We start from the raw sequence: 16075 nt of genomic DNA, 5'->3' as shown, positions 1-16075 counted from the left end.
GGTGACTGATGTTGGAAAGTTATTGAGAAAAAAAATGCAGGTAGTGCCCTGGGGGCCATGAACTGTAACGGAAAAGCTGGATGAGGTGAGACTGTAAAAAGGCCAGTAATTGCACTCAAGAGACAGGTGTGATTTTTCTGAGTACTGAATACTGATCTGTTGTAAGGAATGCTGAAAGGTAGGCCAACACATTTGAATGTCCTTATCTTGAAGGCGATCAGTAAGTGAAGACACAAATGTCATTCTCCTTTTTTAGCCTGTGCTTTTCTCCCCCTAGGATTTGTGGAAACCTGGATTTTGTGCTCATTTTGGCCTGGCTACACTTTGCCAAGTTTCAATAATCAGTCAGCTGGGGTTACATGAATGTTATACAATGTCTACCCTGGGGGCATTCCAAGGACCAAAATGAGGACCCTGATACTCAGTGTACACTTCTTATTTCTTTTTAAAATCTAAGTTGTATTTTCTTTTCTTTTTGTATCTTATGTATTTTCTGTAAAATGTAATTGCCATCCATTGGCTGTTATCAGCGGGCTCAAAGCTTTACTTAGTTACTCTGTTCTTGTAAGTGTAGTATTGACTTGCTGCTACATGAGAAATGTCAAATCTTGCAGCATTTTTGTGTTACATTTTATCTGTTCTAGTGCTTTGGAGTCAGATGCCATCATCTCCTAGAAGTAAAAAAAACAACAAACATGACTGGAATCCAAGTTTGCTTTAAATAGATACTTAGGCATTTTGAATGAGGAGGTCTTATGAAAGAATTGATAATATCTGGTGAGAGGGAACATCAGCCCTGATGAGGGAAAGCTGCCCTGTCTTGTTGATGGGCTACACTGCTGAGTGGGGCCTCCAACCACATTCTTCTCAAACCTGGCCGGAGCCAAGCTGCAGCCAATCCTGTGGCACATTCAGAGCTTAGCCCATGCCCTGGTCACTGTGGCGATGAGGATGTTTCATCCAGGCACTACAGAGGTGGAGCAGGTGGGACTGGCAGGGAAGACTACATGCATGGATAGCAAGGTATAAGAGCCTCACCACTGGCCAGGGACTAGTTGGTGGGTGGTTGCCAATAAGAGCAGAGGTGAGCATTGAGCACTTATCCCCTATGCTAGGGGAGTGGTCCACTGAGCCCAGTAATGCTTGCCCTATCTGCTTAGTGGTGTTGGGGGACCTAAGTACTGATAGAAGGCTCTCCCATGAGTCCTCTGGGGCCTAAGTGGTAGGGAAGGCAGCAGCAAGATGGTGGTGTGTGGCCCAGGCAAGGCTGCAACACTTCAAAGCCCCTGAGGCATTGACCCCCCCCCTTCTTCCTTGCCTAACCATCTGGGGTTGCCACACTAGGATCCCCAGGAACTTCTGGATTCTAACATTCTGTGGGACTGTTCTTTCAATGGTGAACCTGGTAGTCCTCTGTCTCTTGAAGTGTGTGCTCCTATGCTGACCTGACCTTTGCCCTGTGACTTGTTGTTGAGATAATCTTTGCATCTCAACAACAGATACTTAGCATATATGTTTTTCTGCATATGCATTTATTACTCACCTGGTAATCACACTTTGTATCATACCCATGGAAGCAAGTGTGGGTTTGCAGTTCTCTGAGCATATAAAATAGTCGGTTGCACCAACATTTGAACACCAACTAATGAACAATCTTCAAGTAATAAAGACAATTCCATAATTCAGTGCTTGAGACCACTGATTGTCATGCACAGCAATTTCTACAGATACGGAAAAGCAGGCAGGTGCTGTGATTGGTGGTTCAGACCTTATGTGAAAAAGTTGATGCAAAGTTATAGCATTATATTGATTATATGGAGAAACTACCCTGAAGATGTAACATAGGATTCACTGCTGCTTCCTAAATAAACTTCTGGCAATCTTTCTGCGACTGACTAAATACTGGTGAGACAATATACAGTACTTATATATCTAATTGATGACTGTCACAGTGCAAGCCAAGCCACAAGTGGAATGGAATGTTGGGCCTTTGGAATTCTCTTTTCTTGTTGCACATTCAGTCTCACATTGGGGGATGAGGGTATTCCAGTGGCAATCAGGAACATGTGTTTGCAAAGTACCATTTGTGTTCCTTTGTATGTGTTTGCTTGTCAATTCACAGGGGTTGCAGGGGAAAATGGACGTTTCTAACTACAAAGAATCCGAACCGTTCTCTTCCCTTGCCATTCTAAGCAACCCAGCAGAATGTTCTTTTTATGTGATACTTATTGTTCACCCACATCTCAGTACACAGACAAGAGCATCACAGATAGAACACTTCAGGCTAAGCAAATCCATACCCAGCCTAAACATAACTCCCACTGGCATTAGTAGGACACTTAAGTATGTTCCCCGAATTGTCATATGGTTTTCTTCCTAACCCTAATGTTATAATAATAATAAAAAAATTCTGGTATATTCTTATCACTGAGGAAACTGCTCTCAAAGCATGTGAAAGCCAGATTCTGTAGGCTGCTCCATAGTGCTGTTTTGATCTAGTCCATCCTTGCTTTGTTGCCAGATGAGCAATCAGGTATATATCTTGCTATATACAGTATGTTCAGCAAGTTGATGTTTCTGCAATGTGGTGAGTGAAACCTTGTGCATAGTGTGGGGTGATCGCTGTGATATTTTTAGTTTCCAGTTCTGACTTTATCGCAGACTTTGTTCTGGTTCCGTGGGAAACATAGTTGCTGAATAGCATCATTTGGCTGGCCCGGCATTACTCCAGATTTTTGCTAAGCTGACTTTTCTGTCCAGTCTCCAGAACGCTGGACAGTTTGTTTTCCCACTGGAAATATACCCATTTGTTTTCAAAGCCTGCAGCTGTCTCAGCTGGATGCCTCAGTGAAGGAAGCATAGATTGCCCAGGGGTGGACATTTTACCAATGACTTTGTTTACATTTGAGGTTGATTTTTCCAAAATGGGTTTGTTATTTAAAAAAGGGGGGGGGGGCTTTCAAAATTAGTAAACTGTTCCCATCAATGGTTTCTACTGTGAGTATTTTCTGACACAAGACTTGCAAGATCACTCACTGAGAATACTTCATTCCTCCTTGTGCATTTTGATCTTGCAACAATTTTGGCTAATATGATACATCAACAGTGAGGATTCATGTTCTGCCCATCTTGGCCAATAGCCCTTAGTAATATTATCTTTCATGCCTTTGAGACTAGTTACCCTGAATATAATTGATAGGAGGCTGAGGAAAATGTACATACAATGTATTTAGTTTGTCTGTTTTTTTATCTTTGTTCCATTGGATCCACACAAGAGAGTTTGTGAACTGTCCAATATGCTATCAGTGTTATAGGGCAGGGGGAACTTGTACTCACACAGAGCCGTATTTGAATAATTAGTGTAACTAATTGATTGTTGAGATTTTAAAAACTTCATTTTTTTTTAGTTTTGTAAAACAGCTAATCTCAAAGAAGTTCCAACAAAAATAAAACAAGATTTTTAAAATAATACATAATACACAAACCATGTGAAATCAGAATTTAAAAGAGAAAAATGATTCGTATCCAGATACATTTTTCCTGTTAAGTAGCTACATCTCTTCCCCCAGGTGGATTTTTAATTGGATTTTTCTCAAAGCTGTCTCATGTGAAGAGGCTTTTGCTGTAGGTAGTATCATTAGAAACAATAAAAGCACATTGGTTGCAGGCTGTCCAACTGTGACTTTTTAATATTAGCTTTTTTAAAAAATTGTGTATGTGCGTATTCTTGGTTTGTGCAGAATTTGGACTTTATCTGGAACTTACCTGCCACCTATGAGCCCAAGCCTATGCATGTCTACTCAGAAGTAAGTTCCATTATAGTCAGTGGGGCTTAGTCCCAGGAAGGTGTGGATAGGATTGCAGTCTATCTATCTGGCATGGCACAGTCTACCTTCCTTGAACTGGCAATTTTGCTAGGTTATATTGCATATTGAAATTTTGAAAGTACAGTACATGTTTTAGAAGTTGTATGACAATGAAAGTGGAACATTTGAATACAAAATATACTTTGGGAAGTGGGGAAATGTATTTCTTACTGAAAAATTTGCAATTTCAACTGCTTTGCAACTGTTTCAAACATTGTTTCTTGATCACAAGGAAATTCTGCTAGGCTTCTACTAATTTTTCATTTAATGTGAAGCAAGTTCACCTGTTTTCCACTCTTAGATACTGGAGAATATTGCTCAGGCAGTTTTTTAAAAAAATCCCTCTTATTTTATTTTGAACACATGCAGTTGTGTCCTGTGTATCATTAACTTCTAAGATTAACATTAACATTAAGATTCTATGAATGAAAATCCTGTTTCTGGGACTGATGGTAAGACGTCAGATCTGCAGGCCAAGAAGAAGGCCACGCTTTTGGCCACCACCACCCCCTCCTTCTATCAGGCTCCCAGATGGAATGTGCCTGTTCCAAAATTCAAGTGAAGCAACCACACTGGGTTGGTGCAGCAAGTCTGACCATGTGATCACAGCCACTTCTTGGGAGCTCCTGACTTCAGGACAAACAAGTTGTTAGAGAAACAGAAGAGGGATTAACAATCCCTATATGTCCTTACCACCTTTCTGGCTAAACTCAATTAAGGAGGCATGTTAATGAACCAACAGACCTCCTGAGCTCAGCAAGGTGCAAAGATAAAAGCAGCACCCATCAGGGCACCATCAACTAGCAATGAAAAGTCTTTTGGTGAGTTCACCCCAAAAAGGATCCCTTAGGATTCTATGAATGTAAATTCTTTAAAAACTTGGGTCACTAAACCCATGTGGTGGTGGTGGTGGTGGTGGTGATGATGATGATGATGGAGATGTTCACCCTTTACCCATTGGTGATGTTCACCCATTATAAATGCTGTTACAGCTGCGATACAAGGACATCTGCAAGAGGGATCTGAAAGCCTTAGGAGTGGACCTCAACAGGTGGGAAACCCTGGCCTCTGAGCGGCCCGCTTGGAGGCAGGCTGTGCAGCATGGCCTTTCCCAGCTTGAAGAGACACTTGGCCAACAGACCTAGGCAAAGAGGCAAAGAAGAAAGGCCCATAGCCAGGAAGACAGACCAGGGACAGACTGCACTTGCTCTCAGTGTGGAAGGGATTGTCACTCCCGAATTGGCCTTTTCAGCCACACTAGACGCTGTTCCAGAACCACCTTTCAGAGCGCGATATCAAAGTCTTTCGAGACTGAAGGTTGCCAACAACATTTGATCAAGTATTTACTGGTATTTAGGAGTGCATTAAGCAGACTGTTTTTCATGTGTTCCATGTATTGACTGTATTAATATACAAGCACTTTTGATATTTTTGTGTGCATTTATAAGTAGTCTGTCGATATTCAAAACTGACAAATATAAAATAATCAAGTCATGCAAGAAGCACATGATGGAATAATAGGCAATAGTAACCCTACCCCTCTTAGTGTGAAGAGCTTATGTAAGATCTGCTCCATGATGCTTTAAAGGGGAAACCTCCCACATTTTCTCTCTGCAATGAATAATTCAGTTCTAAAGCTCTTTAAAGGCTTAAGTATCATTGAAAGGAAGTTTTATGTGTTTTTTTTAATCTCATGTTTTAAACTGAAAGCACAATTTATATTAATCATCCTTGGTCTGCTGGGAAGCAGGCTGCAAATTACAAGACATTCGGGACCCAAAAAGTTCATGGGAAAATGAACAGAGGAAAGTGACAAATAAACATGGTGACCTTTAGACCTTTCTCTCCCTCTCTGCCTGGAAGTTTCACAGTCAAGCTGCTCATTTCAGATGGGATGCCCAATGGCTACAGGCAAAGTGCATTTCTAGGAATAAGACTTCTGCTACATATTGGCTATGCTAGAGTAGTTTATCTTAGCTGTAATACCTGAAGAGTAAATTGCCCTCCTCCCGTTTCATAAAGGATGGAAATGTTTTAGCAACACATCTTGTTCACATTAGGAAAGCCTGCACCACTTGTTCTCTGCAAATCCCCAAGCAAGCCCCATCCTCCTATGTACAGCAGATACAGGGGCTTGATAAATCTCTCCTCCTTTCTCCTCCTGCCTGGTCCTGCATACACAGGGGATTGTCATCCTACCACCTTGCACATTGCTTAAATATTTAAAATGTTGAAAAATGAGTGCAATTATTTGGCATTAGAAAAGCACATGTTCTAATTATTTGGTTCTAGAAAAGCCTTGGCTTCTATTTTAATGTTGGGCAAAGGAGCTCTACAAAGAATTGAGTGTGAGACTAGACCCCATGGCTACCTTTCCCAAGTGTCATTGCCTGTTTAGCCTGTTTTGGCACAAAACAGCCTGTGAGGAGAGGGCTACAGGGGAACTATACAGATGCTCTGCAATTGTTCATAAGCAATATGTGAAATACTGAGCTGCCATAGGTGCACAACATGGCTTCTTGTTGCACATCATGGGTCATGATTGAGTCATACACACTAAATGAAAATGCGGCTGTTATTCCCCCCCCCCACACACACACAAGCACACACACATATGCTCTCACATGCAAAAATGTTGGCTTTACTTGAGGAGTTCTGACAACAAGCCTCAAATTCTGGCTGATACATGTGTAGAATATTCCAGCAACTGACCCAGACACCACAAAAAAAAGCGAGAGTAGATTTACTTCTGTTGTTGAACAACTTTAGACCTGTGCATGAAATGTTCTTTGTTTGCAGCAGTCCTCAGTTTCTCACAAACCTTCTGCTGCTCTCAAAGTATTAAAATCTGTTGTCACTAGACACTGAATTGGGTGATAGCAGATAATTTATTTCTTCTCTGATTTTTGGAATTACTGTTCTATGGAACTGCAACAGGGATGGTGACTGGTGCTGTCAAAAATTGAGTTGTATGCTGTGAAGTTGTACTGTGTGTCTTTGTGTGTACTCTTGTGTAGAAGTACTGTGTCTTTCTTTCACAAGGAGGGTCTTTTAAAGCTGGCATTAGACAGCTGTCTAATTTGGACAGGGAAACAGGATATCTCACTGGTGTGAACTAAACTTTGGGTACACGAAAGTGTTGGTCATCAGTTGTGCCCTGGAGACGGCCTTGAACTCTGTAAATGTCAGTAAGACCCCAGTTATGCTGCTCATATACCCAGGGGGGTAAAAATTAGACCAGATTGTTTTCAAGTCTTGACAGGAATACTGTCAGGGTAAAAAATACCATGTATCAGTTAAGTCAAATATGACCTTGATATACTAAATCTTCCCAAACAAACATGAGTTATGTCATGTCTTAATGGTTTTTTAAAATCCTGTAAAAATATCCTCTGTAAATTACAACAATTTCAAATGTCAGAGAAAATATTGCTGCTACTTAAATACTCAAAGTGTTCATGGTAGAACACGAAAATATGATGAGGTTGACTGAAAAGTAATTAAAATGCATGTCTGCTATTTGCTTCTTTTGTTTAAAAGAAAGACTGGACTGTATTTGGAGTCTTTAGGTTTTCCATACGAGTCTACTCATCATTTCTGGGTTCTTGGCAATCATGAAACTTACATATTGATTTTAAAATACAAAACTGGGTGTTTTAATGACTTTCACTTTATAATTTCAGAAACCTGGGAATGACTGAGGATGCAGTTGTCATTTTTATCACTCAGCTCGTAATTCTAAGCCCAGGAAGTTGGGAGAAATTTCCTTCCTTTTACTAAATAGGACAGAGGTCTCTGGTTTTTCTTGTGGACAGGTAGTGAGGGAGAAGACCTCCTATATCACAGTATTTCCAGTGGTTAGAATGGGGACAAACATCTTTCCCACTTCCCTCTCTGAAGTTCTGCCCTGACACAAATGTTTTCAGGAAAGCTAATGCCAAGTGCTTTCCCTGTGCTTACATTGTTCATCTTTGGAAGAGTTTCACTACTGGACATAGTGAGGCAGGCTGCCTTCTGGAGCTTCAGAGTGTACTGTTCTATTAACATATTACTTGTGCACATCCTGCTGTCACTTTGGGAAGCTCAGAACAGCTGGTATTGGGCTCCCAGTTGGTCTCTCTGTTGGGACTAGTCTTTGACCTACCACCCTTTTAAACACCTTGTCCTAGTTGTCCAATTTGTGAGATTAGACCAGAGCTGGTGCTCTGAGTGAATTAGAGCCAGAACTGGTGTCAGGATCAGCATCTTTTGGAAGGAAGGAGCACTTGCACATTCTTTTTGTGGTGGTGGTTGATGAAGCAACTCTCACAGGAACTACCCATGTAGAAGGAGACCCAGGAGGACAGCTGCTGCTAGGGGAGAGCCTGTGGGTAATTGTTATGCATTTAGAGAGTTGGGAATATGTTGTCCTTGTAATTAGATTGGAGGAAGCAGCCTTGGGCCTTTTTTGGGGAGAGATGTAGCTAGTGGGCCCTGCTTGTGAGCCTCCCCTGGACATCTGAGTAATTGCTGTTGGAAACAGTACTGGACTAAATGGATCTTTGGCACTGTTTATATTCTTATAAGTCACAGGGGCAGAGGGCCAAATGGCATATTGCCCCTTGTAGTTCTTTAGCCTTCCAGAAATATAACTCCCATCTCTGTCACTTTTGCCTTGTTCTTTATTCTGGCTTCAAATTCTTCAGGGATTGCCTATCTCTAAACATTTTGGCAGTGGTAAGAAGAATTTAAGGGGCTTTTGATGTGCAACACAGTGATTGTTTTTGGCACAAGGGTATTTCAAAAGTAACCTGCCAGTCATTGCGGGGAGTCATAAATGCTTATGTGTGCAAGCCTCTTGCTTGTACCTAAAAAAATTTGGGAATCAGAGCTTTTCATCAAATGCCATAAAACCTTGAAAACATAAAATCTTGAAACGTTGCTATGAATGTTGGACATGAACCTTTTTTTATTAGAGCTTATGCATTTAGAAGGCAATACTTTTAAAGAAAACAACTTGTATTATGACAGAACCATAAAAATCACTAGCAGTTTAAGGCTTGTTCATTAATTCTGTTTATGTTAGCACAGATCATGATTATCCCTAGAGAAGGACACAGTTTCTCTATAGCATTCTAATGACTAGCAAAATGCATGGTTTCTGAACAACTCACAGCCCATCGGGGTTGTTTTTGGCAATAATCATTCAACAGAAAAAAAAGTATAACGTGTGTACATTCTAAAACTTTTTCCCTCTGTCCATCCATCCATCCGCTTGCTCCTTAAACTCCACAACCTATTAATTGCATTTAGTCTGACTTCGACTGCTGCTGAGGTGCACATCTGCTACAGATCCACAGTTGTTGAGTGGGATGTGTCACGTACACCTTTGGTGGATTAGCTTGACACCTCTGACAAAGGCTATTCTTAGCATCACAACTCCACCACACTTCTGTATTTAAATCTCTCAGAAGAGGCTTGCGTGTACAAGACAGCAGCGAACAACATAGCAGCCTTCCTGATGAGTTAAGGGCGGAAGGAATAGCACGGTAGCGGTGCTGCTTACATATGCCAGACCAGATTATGGGAATAGTTTTGTTTTCCACTCCGACTGCCGAACCCATTTTTCTCTTGGAGAGGCTCCAGAAATGGAGGGCAGATGGTATCAGGAAGCCTTTTGAAGTCCACAGCTGATAATGCATTTAAAAAAAACATGCTTAGCCCTGTCCTATGCACTTGGAGGTAACTGACTTGATTTGATGGCACATACTCACAGGTAAGTGTCCACAGTACTGTAACTGTAGCTTTCATATTGTAGCCTCAGTATAATTATTTTTCCATGTGTGTGCTGCATATTATAATTTATAGGCGTGCCTGCCTTTCATAAATTTTGCAATTTGTGCACATTTTGTGTTTGTCGAGTCCAAAAAGGTAATGATTGAAGCTACCCTGATTTTGCTGGGCCGTAGGGAGCAGCAGTAGGAGAACTGAGGATAAGGAGGCAAAGCAGACCCAGCACTGAGCAATTCACATCTGAGAAGCAAGCTAGAAATTGGGGCTGGAGCCAGAAGATGGGGCTGAGGAGTCAAGCCAGGCAGGAACTACACCAGAGCCAAGGAAACTTTGTTGCTCAGGCTAGGCTCCAGCTCGGACAAGAAGCCCTTTATAGACCTATTCCAGAGGAGTCCAAATGCCAGACTTGGTGGGTGAAGCCGGAACCTGAGAGTCTTATTCTGTCTTCTCAGTATAGGGCACGGCCAAGTACAGCTCCTGCATCCCTGCAATGCAACATCCCCCCCCCCCAGAGGATCAGGTGTACTGGGCTGGTTTGGCTAATACCTTAAGTGTCTGCATAGAACTTCTTGGTCAGTTTTCCTAATTGCGTGGGATTAAAGTAGGTCTTCAGTTGCTTGTCTAAGGGGTGGTTTGGTTGGCCTCTCCCAGGAAATGGACCCAGATACCTGAGGAGGGACCAGGATGTATCTGCATTATGAGGACGCATGTCCTTAATTCCCAGGGCTGGTTGGACAGCTGAAGTATCCTTTGAACCAACCAACAGATGCTCAGAGCTGCTTTTAAAGCCCATCTGAAACACAATTCAAATAAAGTGTGCACGCTCTCTCTCTCTCTCTTTCTCTCACTCGCTCTCGCTCTCACTCGCACCCTCTTTTGAGTGAACAGTGAAAACTGCTTTTAAAGCAATAGTTTTCTTAATATGCTCTTACGTTTGAGGGGTGAACTTTTGGGGGATAGTGGAGTGATTTATAGGGGTGCTGTCAAGCAATAACATTTGATGGGCCTAGTCAAAACTATAGGCCGGTCAGCCTAACATCCATACCGGGTAAGATGGTGGAATGCCTCATCAAAGATAGGATCTCAAAACACATAGACGAACAGGCCTTGCTGAGGGAGAGTCAGCATGGCTTCTGTAAGGGTAAGTCTTGCCTCACAAACCTTATAGAATTCTTTGAAAAGGTCAACAGGCATGTGGATGCGGGAGAACCTGTGGACATTATATATCTGGACTTTCAGAAGGCGTTTGACACGGTCCCTCACCAAAGGCTACTGAAAAAACTCCACAGTCAGGGAATTAGAGGACAGGTCCTCTCGTGGATTGAGAACTGGTTGGAGGCCAGGAAGCAGAGAGTGGGTGTCAATGGGCAATTTTCACAATGGAGAGAGGTGAAAAGCGGTGTGCCCCAAGGATCTGTCCTGGGACCAGTGCTTTTCAACCTCTTCATAAATGACCTGGAGACAGGGTTGAGCAGTGAAGTGGCTAAGTTTGCAGACGACACCAAACTTTTCCAAGTGGTAAAGACCAGAAGTGATTGTGAGGAGCTCCAGAAGGATCTCTCCAGACTGGCAGAATGGGCAGCAAAATGGCAGATGCGCTTCAATGTCAGTAAGTGTAAAGTCATGCACATTGGGGCAAAAAATCAAAACTTTAGATATAGGCTGATGGGTTCTGAGCTGTCTGTGACAGATCAGGAGAGAGATCTTGGGGTGGTGGTGGACAGGTCGATGAAAGTGTCGACCCAATGTGCGGTGGCAGTGAAGAAGGCCAATTCTATGCTTGGGATCATTAGGAAGGATATTGAGAACAAAACGGTTAGTATTATAATGCCGTAGTACAAATCGATGGTAAGGCCACACCTGGAGTATTGTGTCCAGTTCTGGTCGCCGCATCTCAAAAAAGACATAGTGGAAATGGAAAAGGTGCAAAAGAGAGCGACTAAGATGATTACGGGGCTGGGGCACCTTCCTTATGAGGAAAGGCTACGGCGTTTGGGCCTCTTCAGCCTAGAAAAGAGACGCTTGAGGGGGGACATGATTGAGACATACAAAATTATGCAGGGGATGGACAGAGTGGATAGGGAGATGCTCTTTACACTCTCACATAATACCAGAACCAGGGGACATCCACTAAAATTGAGTGTTGGGAGAGGTAGAACAGACAAAAGAAAATATTTCTTTACTCAGCGCGTGGTCGGTCTGTGGAACTCCTTGCCACAGGATGTGGTGCTGGCGTCTAGCCTAGACGCCTTTAAAAGGGGATTGGACGAGTTTCTGGAGGAAAAATCCATTATGGGGTACAAGCCATGATGTGTATGCGCAACCTCCTGATTTTAGGAATGGGTTAATTCAGAATGCCAGATGTAGGGGAGAGCACCAGGATGAGGTCTCTTGTTATCTGGTGTGCTCCCTGGGGCATTTGGTGGGCCGCTGTGAGATACAGGAAGCTGGACTAGATGGGCCTATGGCCTGATCCAGTGGGGCTGTTCTTATGTTCTTATGTTCTTAGTCTCTTCCTTTTTGCTTTAAAGCTTCCAGCGGACCATACAAACTTGTAAAATCCTTCATCGCTTTTGTACAACAATTTTAAAATAACATTAACTAAGCCCTGGTGAGAGTTACAGGGTTATGCCCAGATTTATTTATTTTTAATTTGTGTTTATTAAGTTGCTATGAATGCTGATTAGCTGATTTTCCTTGCACAGCATTGCTTTTTGTTGTTCTTCGTCTCACTCTTTGCCTGCAAATGAGAAAGCCCGAATACTTTTTGATAAGTTGTGTGAGAGGCTGGCAGGGACTGTAGCATGAAATGAATGACCCTTTATGGTCTGAGTAAAACGTTGCTTTGTAAGGCCTAATGGCAAATTCTGACCATTTGGCATTATGTTGTTCAATAGTCTTTCCCACCCCCACCCCAGCTAGTTCCTTGCCCTACTCATTTAATTTCTTTTACTCCTATGCATTAACCAGGTCAGACTGCAAATCACAATAGCAGTATTCCTTTACAAATATTGTTTTTTGCTTTTGTCCTTGGCCAAATGCTGCCATGCCTATAATAACAGAAGATTCTCTTCTCTAGATAACTACGCTGAAAAAGGATATTAAGATGCCTGATTTTAAGCTGAAATCCTCCAGGGAATATTGACTCTCACAGTTCATTTACTCACCACTGGGCATCTTTCAATCCCTTTTAAGATCTGATTTAGTCGTTTTGTCTGGGTTTAGATGTGCACATTAATAACTTGTGGGTGTGACACAAATGTGCATCTCCTCATCTCAGGGTTTTGTGCACCCAACTGATTTTTAATAACTGCACCATCCCCGCTCAAATTAATCCTTCTGTGCTAAGAGTGCATCTTTCCTAAAAATCCTTCACAGCTGATTAGGGCCACAAATAACTCATCAAAACAAAGTTGTCAGTGTTCAGTGCCTGGTGAGCTCAGAGTTATTACCCAGTTAATGACGCAGTGGTATCTGCTTCCAGCTGTGGAGCAGCAGTCTGTGGTCCCTGGCAGCTGGTTGAGAGCTCATCAAATAGCTGTTGAGCATCATCCCCTATTTGTCATAAAATGGAAGATGGCATGAGGGTAAGGAAGCTGTTGAATACTGCTGTCTTCCCTCACCTCAGATATCTTTTGACACAACAATTAAGGAGAAATTGTTGTTAGTTGATGGCTGTTCTGTACAAGAGCAGTGTGACCAAGCAGTCTCTGCCAGTCCTGCACTCTTTGCAGTTCATCAAGGTGAACGCAGCCCACCCACCGTGCATCAAGGCCTGCACAACTTGCGACTCACCAAGCCAAACATAGCACACCAGCTCTGTATTGCAGTCCCCCCAGGGGCACAATAAACCATTTGTTTTAGCTGTTTAGCTGTTTAGCAAAAACCTGCCTTGTTTTTGCAGGTCCTAGCAGGCAGCAGAAACAGGAGTTTTATGTCCCCCTGGTGGGCCTCCATACATAGCTTGGGAGGCTGTTTTAAGCTTGGTGGTTTGCAAGTTCCATGTGCTCTACACGATAACCCAGTGTTTCTCAAACTGTGGGTCGGAACCCACTAAATAATAATAAACTAATAAACTTTATTTCTATCCTGCCTTTCTCCCTGAAAGGGACCCAGGGCGGCTAAATGGGTTGTGAGCCAATTTCAGGTGGGTCCCCATTCATTTCAATGTGTATATTAAACTTGATGCTCCCATGGTATGTGACTGCATTTGGGGAAATGTTACAGACCTGTACTTTTAACAAGCTACTATGTATATTCTTTTGTCAATTATAGTAAATGGGACTTACTCCTAGGTAAGTGTGGGTAGGATTGCAGCCTAGGATAGTTAAAAATTTTCCTGCTTGATGATGTCACTTCCGGTCATGGCATCACTTCCAGTGGGTCCTGACAGATTCTCATTCTAAAAAGTGGGTCCCAGTCCTAATTGTGTGAGAAGCCCTGAAATAACCAGTTTCTGCAAATAGAAATCTCATTCTTGGTAGTGTGTGAGTCCTATTTTCTGATGGGTGTTGGTTCAAGATTGGAGCTGAGTTGAAGTTGATTTCAGGTTCTATTTTCAAGTAAGATCCTGATAGTCTTGCGTTTACAATTACACTGATAAGAAAGAGCTGTTTGTTCATTTCACTTAGAGCAGAATCCATCCCCATCATTGGTGTGTGTCATTGTCAGCTTTGTAAAGACAATGTAAGGACTGCTCTATTACAAGAAGGGTTACTGTATGCACTGGCCCTGGATCTTGGCTGCTCTTGGCTGGATCTTCCTTGCTTAATCTGGTCTCTGCTATGAACCTGCTCTTGCCCTTGTATGTTTCATCCACACTTAGGGCCCAATCCTATCCAACTTTCCTGCAGGTTAAGGGAGCAAATGTTTACAAACAAATGTTCCCTTACCTTGAGAAGGCCTCTGTGACTGTCTCCCCTCTGCAGGATGCAGCACACACCCTATTGCTATGGCTGCAGTGGTGCTAGAAAGTTGGATAGGATTGGGCCCTGATTCTAGGCCCAATTATTTGACCTAAGCTTGCTCCCTGTTACAAGTGAAGTAACTTGTTCCACAGGGGCTTTTTTGTGAGTAAATGGGAGAGGAGTACATATACTGCCCTTGGAGGGAAAAGGCAGGATTTAAATGTAATAAATAATAAGGGTAAAATGTAATAATAATAATAAGCCCTCAAGCCCAGAAGATGTTTGGGAGTTGGCATGGGCAAGAGCCTGACACTTATAGCATCACATCTTGCTCAATTGACAAACCATCTACCTCTGCCCACTCCACCATAAGCAACTGCAAGCTTTTTTGATTGCATCCTGTTCGTGACAAAGCAGAAGAGTTTCGGTGACAACTCTCATTACGTTGGCATGCCTGGAGAAAATGTCTTTGCCACTTAGGCTTCCTAACTTGCAGTGTGTGCTTTTTCTGTCTGATTCTGCTGTTATTTATAGGGCACCTGTCACCTTAGCATTCAGGGAGAGACCTAGTCTGTGTTTTGTGCAAGTTCTGTGCATTTGTGGGCTGCAGCCTGAACAAGGAATGTGTTTATGCAGCAAAGTTGTGGGAACTCAAATCCGGATTATATTTTATGCACTGTATATAATATGTCCTCCAATTTCTATAATATTTTCTCCAATTTATAGAATATTTGTATTACCCATGGCTTAGCAGTGAGTGGGATACATTCTCCTGGATGGCATACATGATATTCCAGTGGATCAGATACATGTTCTCAGGGCATCAGGAAGTATTTCTTAGGGCATCAGAATTTCTTCAAGTTTATCAAGGTTGTTGTGTTAGAATGTTAGTGTACCCTGTCACAATGGCTTTGTTCCACTGAAATGCCCCTGCATTCTTCTGCATTTTGTGTTAAATGTCTTTAGTGTGCAAAAGCTGCGTTATTTCAGTATTAGAACTGGTGTTTTTCTTACCTCCATGCTTTAACAGACTGGTTTGACCTTCCACTGTAAATGTTGTGGCTGTCTCTTTAAATATTTCAACAGTCAAGTTAGTAACTGTGGGTGGTGACAGACAATAACTTTTCAGAGAGGCAAAAGTGGTTTGAAAGTAGGATACTCAAAATTGTATTTTGAGAAATTAGCACCCTGATCATATAGCTTTTGTGTTGCATCCTAAACCTATTAACATTATTTTTATTAATGTAATTTTAGAAACAAAATGTGTAAAATTGCCAGAAGTGCAACAGTATTTATCTTAAAATGGAATAAAATTAATCAAATATATACATTAGCCAATATTAGGGCCTTCTTTTAACATAGTGCACGTACTATGCAAGCTTTGAACCATATGACCTTTGAACCATACGACCTGGCTCATATCCATCAAGTCCAATTCTGTATCAGCTAAAACTTGACCTGAAAACTCTGAGTAGGTTTCATATAAGGCTGAGCCACCAGGCCAGAGGGTGGAAGCAACAAATTCCTGTG

At 42.2% G+C, this 16075-nt stretch overlaps 1 protein-coding gene across 9 annotated transcripts in view; it reads left to right on the top strand.

Moving 5' to 3' along the window:
- Positions 1-16075, top strand: part of SEMA5B (semaphorin 5B) — a 443759-nt gene that overhangs the window by 95437 nt on the left and 332247 nt on the right. For 2 of the 9 annotated variants that reach the window (XM_066611781.1, XM_066611785.1), the window contains exon 1: positions 9427-9621. The exons of the other annotated variants lie outside the window; for them this stretch is intronic. The gene's annotated coding sequence lies outside the window, so the exon portion shown is untranslated. Of the gene's footprint in view, positions 1-9426; positions 9622-16075 lie in introns of those variants that run through there. 9 annotated transcript variants of the gene reach the window in all.

This window comes from Tiliqua scincoides, chromosome 1 (assembly GCF_035046505.1).
Source record: "Tiliqua scincoides isolate rTilSci1 chromosome 1, rTilSci1.hap2, whole genome shotgun sequence".
NCBI classification, from domain to species: domain Eukaryota; kingdom Metazoa; phylum Chordata; class Lepidosauria; order Squamata; family Scincidae; genus Tiliqua; species Tiliqua scincoides.
The sequence above is the reverse complement of the archived record's forward strand: the minus strand, read 5'-3'. Positions and strand labels throughout refer to the sequence as shown.